The sequence below is a fragment of the Chinchilla lanigera genome, unplaced genomic scaffold, assembly GCF_000276665.1.
Source record: "Chinchilla lanigera isolate Chin_1 unplaced genomic scaffold, ChiLan1.0 scaffold00065, whole genome shotgun sequence".
Lineage (NCBI taxonomy): Eukaryota > Metazoa > Chordata > Mammalia > Rodentia > Chinchillidae > Chinchilla > Chinchilla lanigera.
This window is the reverse complement of record NW_004955466.1, coordinates 4933067-4939279: the sequence shown is the minus strand read 5'-3', so window position 1 is coordinate 4939279 and position 6213 is coordinate 4933067. Positions and strand designations below refer to the sequence as shown.

At 46.2% G+C, this 6213-nt stretch overlaps 1 protein-coding gene across 2 annotated transcripts in view; it reads left to right on the top strand.

The window, feature by feature from the left end:
* The window catches only part of Fntb (farnesyltransferase, CAAX box, beta), an 81620-nt gene that overhangs the window by 968 nt on the left and 74439 nt on the right, over positions 1-6213 (top strand). The gene's annotated exons all lie outside the window — the stretch shown is intronic.

The following is a 6213-nucleotide window of genomic DNA, read 5'->3' as shown; positions in this document are numbered from 1 at the left end:
CCCTGCTCTGGGGGGCGGAGCGCACGCAGCGGCCGGGCTGCTTTAGGCCGTCTCGTGCCGGTTCCCCTCTGACCTGCAGGCCAGGTTGGGGCCTGCGCGTGATCGGCGCGTTGGTGTCACTTGGGGCCAGCTCTGGGTTGGACGCAGTGTTAACGGCTGGAAGTACAAAAACAGAGCAATCGCTGAGCGAGAATCCGGTTGAGGGAAGATCGGAAAGCGGGGCGCTTTGGGAAGCGCTGACGTTTGAAGTATGGATTTTGGACCGCTTGTCCTCACGAAGGCCGAGAGGCAGCGTCCAGCCTGTCGTTATGAAATGTTTGAGGGAATGAGTAGTGAACTGTAGTTTCTTTTTTTTTTTCCTTCTCATTCTGCAATTGGAATTGTTCCCAAGTTAGTTGTAGAGCTGTTTATCCATCTGTGGCGAGGAGCAGTGGTCAGATGATTATTTTCAGCACTAATAAATAAGCGTCCAGTTGCTTACTAAAATAAGATCTCTTAGTAAGATCAGTCTCCAGGCTTAACCTTGGAGGGACCTGCTTTGTCTTTCATACCTGAAGCTGGAAGCCTCTATTTAGGCACAATCAACAGCAGTCATTATACAGTTATAGCTGTAAATACAAATTTTAACAAAAACAAGGACTTCAATATATGGTCATACACAGGAGCACAGGGAGTATTTTAACTGGAGATTTACGTTTCTTGGAAACCTTTATGTTTTGAATCTAGGTCTCTAGGTTAGTTAACTCACCATTGTGTCCTACAGAAGTTTTTGACCAAAGATTGCAAAAAAGTCTGCCGTCAGTGAAAATCCGACAGGATCTTTGCAGTGTTCCCAAATGATGGATTGTTGAACTGATCCAGATCAGGCCTCTTGCTTTTGTCCTGGCCTTTGACTATGGGGTTACCTCCAGCCCCAGCCTTGGGAATTACCTTTCTCCTAGCTGCTTGAATTGACCTAGCAGATAGGGGTCTGGCTGGAATGCCAGGGGAGCAAAGGGTATCAGAGGTTGGTCTGTTAATGCAGAGACCAGGAATTGAACCCAGGGCCTTCACCCTGAGCGACATTCCCAGCCCTTCTTGAAGTTTCATTTTGAGACAGGGTCACCGAGTCACTTAAATTGCCTGGGGTTGGGCTTAAATTTGCCAGCCTCTTGCCTCAGATTTTCATGGTTAAGAAAGGCAAATAAAAGAAACCTGTTTTCAGGAGCTTTTCTAATCTGCTGTTTCCCATTTATGTATACGGCTTTTTTTTTTTTTTTTTTTTTTTTTTTTAAGAAGATTGCTGAGTTCTTGCTTGCTTCGCTGAAGCACGTACTTATATTTTGAGTAGGAATAATGAGCAATTCAAAATGGACACTATGTTCTCATCTGAAGAGGGGGAGGTCAAGGCCCATGCCGGGAAGGGTGCTGGGTCTTGATGGTTGTAGAGCATCTTTCAGAAGTGAAGCCAGCTGGGCATGGTGGTGCACGCCTGTAATCCCAGCACTCAGGAGGCTGATGCAGGAGGATGGCTATGATCTTAAGGCCAGGGAGGGCTAGTGAATTGAAGGCCAGCCTGAACTGCATAGCTATGCCCTGTCTCAAAACAAACAAACAAACAAAAAACATTGTATCTGTTATTAGTTCCTATACATTTTACATAGGAGAAGACAGAGATTTAGAGAAGTACTGGTTGGTGGGGTAGTAAGGATACATTGATCAGAAATAACAACTTGTAAGGAAGAGTTGTTCACAGAGAATACTGTTATCTTTGGCGGTGGCCACAGGACTGAACCCAGGCCTTCATGCTGAACTGCATTCCCAGGCCTTTTTTTAATTTTTATTTTGAGAGGGTCTTGCTTTATTGCCTGGCCTGGGCATGGATTTGCAATCCTCCTGCCTCAGCCTCTTAGAGTACTGGGATTACAGGTGTGTGCCACCAAACCGAGCTATCTTTTTGGTCTTGATCAAAACTTCCATTTACTCGTGGTGATTTGCTAACTATTCAGTTTTGTGCCATTGCCGTAAAAACAAATGCTCAATTCCTACCTGATTATCAGGAGGCTTTATGAAACAACTTTTGAAACAACTTTTGATAATCTTATAAACAGTGCAAAGAAGTTTGTTATGGGTCCTTCTATTCCATCGATTCATTCCTCAAATGCTTTAGTTCCTTTTATGTGCTGAGCACTGCTCTGGGTGCTTGTTATCAGTCCATGAATAAAGGAGATCAATTTGATGTTTTTAGGAAACTTGTTCCAGGTTAGAGAGGCAGTCAATTAAAAAAGGAAAAAAAAAAAATCAGGGATGGGGTGTAGCTAGGTGACAGTGTTCAGCATGCCTAAGAACCTGGGTTCGATCCATAGCACCACAAAATGGAGGGAGGGGAAGACAGACAGACAGACATGATGTAGAGAACAATAAAGCAGCGTAAAGGGATAGGGTGCTCCAGGAATGGTAGTGAGGGAAAACTGATGATGTTACGTTTGATCTGAGATCAGAGGTATGTGGGAGGCAGGTCACACCTAGATGTGATGGAAGAGTGTTCTGGGCAGAGAAAGCAGCAGATGCAAAGGTCCTGTGGCAGGAGAGTGCTTGGTGAGTGAGGAGGTTACCAAGCAGGAGAACAGGAAATGAGATCGGCTCATATAGGGCCTTATAGGCTGTGTAGTACATTATGAAAAACGCCCCCACTGAGACAGGAAGCCATTTGGCTGGAGACCTTCCATTTGCCTCCAGGATTTCCCTCACCCTTGCCCCCCCTGCTGTGTAGATGTGCCCCAGGGGGTGGACCTGCGCTGACCGCTGACCGGACTCCTCTGCTAGTGCTGCTGGTTCAGCCTGGCCCTGCAAGGATTGCTAGGAGGTGAAAAGGAGGCAGAGGAATGAGACCGCGTGTTTCTTCCCTCCTGCAGGTGGTGTGAGTTCCTGTGGGCTGAGGGGCGCCTCTCCTCTGGGGTGCCTGCTCCGTGGAGCTCCCGTCTCCCTCTCCGCTCCTGCCTTCACACCTTGCGGTTTAGGAGGGGATCCCGAGCTCCCAGCTCCGGTGCTGCACGCCCTGTGGGCTCCCACACCAACCCCCACCACTGTAAACAGTTTGCGTAGAGACTTCCTCAGTTCACCCACTTTATGCCATCTGTTTCCTGCTGGGACTCAGCCTCACGACAACGATCGGATCAGAGGATCAGAGCAGGGGAGGGACACAGCCTGACTAGCGGTGTCCCGGGCGGTCATGTTAGTCGATCGGAGTGTGGGTGCAGGGACACGAGTTAGGAGCCAGTGCCCGCCTTCCACGCTGGGCCCCGGGCTGTGGGCCGGCTGCCAGCAGCCCGCTGTGGGATTCAGGCCGGTAGGTGAATATTCTGAAGGTCTCAGAGGCAGCAGCCTTGCCAGAAACGGGTTTGCAATAGACACGACTCCTGTTTTTCTTTTAGTTTGTCCTTGACCAGAGCCCTTTGCATCCTTCCCTTGAAATGACACAGTGTCGTTAGATGACATTTGATCTAGTGACGGGGAGCAGGAGGGGGAGGAAGAATTAAGCTGCGCTGTGACAGCGGGCCGGCTCCCCACAATGAATGTAGTCCACGCGTACTGCAAGCACGTACTCAGACCAGTTTTCTAAAATTATAAAAAAGAGTTAATCGAGTGCCAATCAACTCTGGGGGAACGTAAAAGAATTGTTACTCTTGATCCCTGTTCTCCGAATTCTTTTAGAGAGAGAAACACTATCCGCAAAGCATTCTGGGTGCACTGAATTGTAAGTGCATGGTGCAGGCTGCAGAAGCAGCAGGACTTTTAGAGAATCCCAGCTGGGGCTGGGCGCAGCGGTGGAGAGCGGCAGCCAGCGTAGGGCCTGCTTATTAGGGAAGACTCAGGCCTCACGGGACAGTACCCGAACGGAGGGTGCCGTGTGGGTGCTGTAGGTGTGGCCCCCTCTGGGTGTGGCTTCCCATGCGGGGCTGCGGTCTGCTGTGATCCCTGATTCAAAAGAGGGATTAACAGGTTCCAGGAGAGAACCGCAGCCCCGGCTGTTGACGTGCTTCATGGTACGGTCTCAGAAAGACTGGTAAATGGAGGCGGAACAAGCCACTCTGTAGGATCAAGCTTTCCAGTTTCTTATGCCTCTGGTAGAAGGGAACAAACAGTACGACTTGGTTAAGTGCTCAGTAGACCACTTACGTGAATCAATTTAATTTTATTGAAGTTCAACTTATGCCCTATTGTCCGACTATAACACAGTCTCAAATATCAAATTTTCCCTATGGGAAAAGTCCAAAAAAGCTGGGTGTGGTGGTGCACACATGTAATCCTATCACTTGGGAGGCTGAGGCAGGAAGATGACTGTGAGTTTGAGGCCAGTCTAGGCTACAGAGTGAGTTCAAGGCCAACCTACACTACATAGCATGACCCCTCAAAAAGCAAAAAAAAAAAGTCCAAAAAAATTTTTTTTAAGTTGAAAATATCTGTACTTTTAGGTGTGTAGGTAAGCATACCAAATAAAATCAAATACCCACTAGCAAAATGTGCATTTAAATTTAGGTACAGAGATTAGGGATGCAGCTCAGTGCTCAAGCCTTGGCTTAGCATGCCTAAGGCACCGGCCTCAGTTCTCTGCACTCTGAAGCTAAATAAATATATCCATACTAATTTAAAGTCACATACTTACTGGGAATTAGCTCAGTGGAAGAGTAGTTGGCTAGCATGCCTGAGGTCCTGGGTTTAGTCCCCAGCACACACAAAAATAAAAAGTCACACCAGGCATACGGTACACATCCATGATTACTTGGAAGACAGAGGCAAGAGGGTAGCAGTTCACCAGCCTGTACAACTTCATGAACCCTTGTCTCAGAATTTTAAAAAAGAGCTGGCGATGTAGGCCAGTGGTAAGAGTACTTGCCCAGCATGGGTAGGGTCCTGGATTCAATCCTCAGTATTAAAAAAGGAAAGAAAATCATAGCATACTTTATAAAATAACTTTAATTTGGAAATACTGCTTTTCCTCTTACCCATAAAACATTCCACTTTAAACTTTTCACATGCATTCTCCCCCCAACTCCATCTGGTGCTAGGAATTGAACCCAACCAAGGCCTTTGCACTGAGCTACATGCCCAGCTCTTTTTTAATTTTTTATTTTGGGACAGATTCTTGCTAAGTTGCCCATCCTGGGCTCAAACTTGGTGATCTTCCTGCCTCAGCCTTCTTGCTGGGATTATAGGTGTGCACCTCCATAACCAGCTGTGTCCGATTATTTCATTCCAAGTTACAGGATTCTACTTTCATGATAGTAAAACTGTTCTTCACAATGTGTCCAGTTGGTCATAACTGTGCCTAGTTTGTGATAACCGAGATTTAATCACTGTATTATTTTTAAAAATTATTTTTAAAAGGCTGGTTTATAATAGTAATTTACACATAGATATGTGAATTCATGTCCCCAGGAATAATTACTAAATCTGTGTTTAATTTGCCCTTTTTCACTAATACTGTTAGCCAAAGCAGTCAGAACTAGACCTTGAGCAGAGGTGGGTTTAGGGCTACTGTGTCAACCCCATCTGAAACTTTGTGTTCCAAATTAAAGGAATTGAAAAAATTCACCACAGCAATAGATACTTTGTAAGTACTTGATTGTAAAGTGACTTTTTTTTTCCTTCCTGAGGGATAGTTACCTGTTTAAAGGAAGACTGCAGGCAAGGAATATAGCTCAGGCCCTCAGTTAGATCCCTAGCACCGCAAACAAAACAAAACAGAGAAAAGGAAGAATCTTGTTTTGCGTTTGTCATATTAATGATTCTTTTACCACAGTTTAAGCGAAAGGAATCAGTTTCAGGTAGAGAATCTGCTTTCTGCAGGGTCCTCCTCTGGGGAGAGGGGAGCTGCAGGAGGAAAGGAAGCGATAGGCCTTCTGTAAAGTCAGGGTGCGAGGAGACTGGCGTGAGACAGGACGCAGTGAAAACACCAACTGCATTTGCTGGCTTTTACCACGCACTAGTGAACGGAAATGTTCTGTGCTTCTTGCTCAGATTTCTAGAAAAAGATCCATGAGGCATCTTTTTAACAGAGCTTCTGGCAGTGTAGGCAGCTGGCTGCATCTTTACTGAAATGTTGCCAGGGCACCTAAGTCTTGGAGAGACCATGCAGTCACTTCATCTCTGACTCCAAGGGTCTAGCACAATCTCTCTACTGTTGAAAAGCACAAATTAATACACATAGTAGCATACATTGTATATATATAT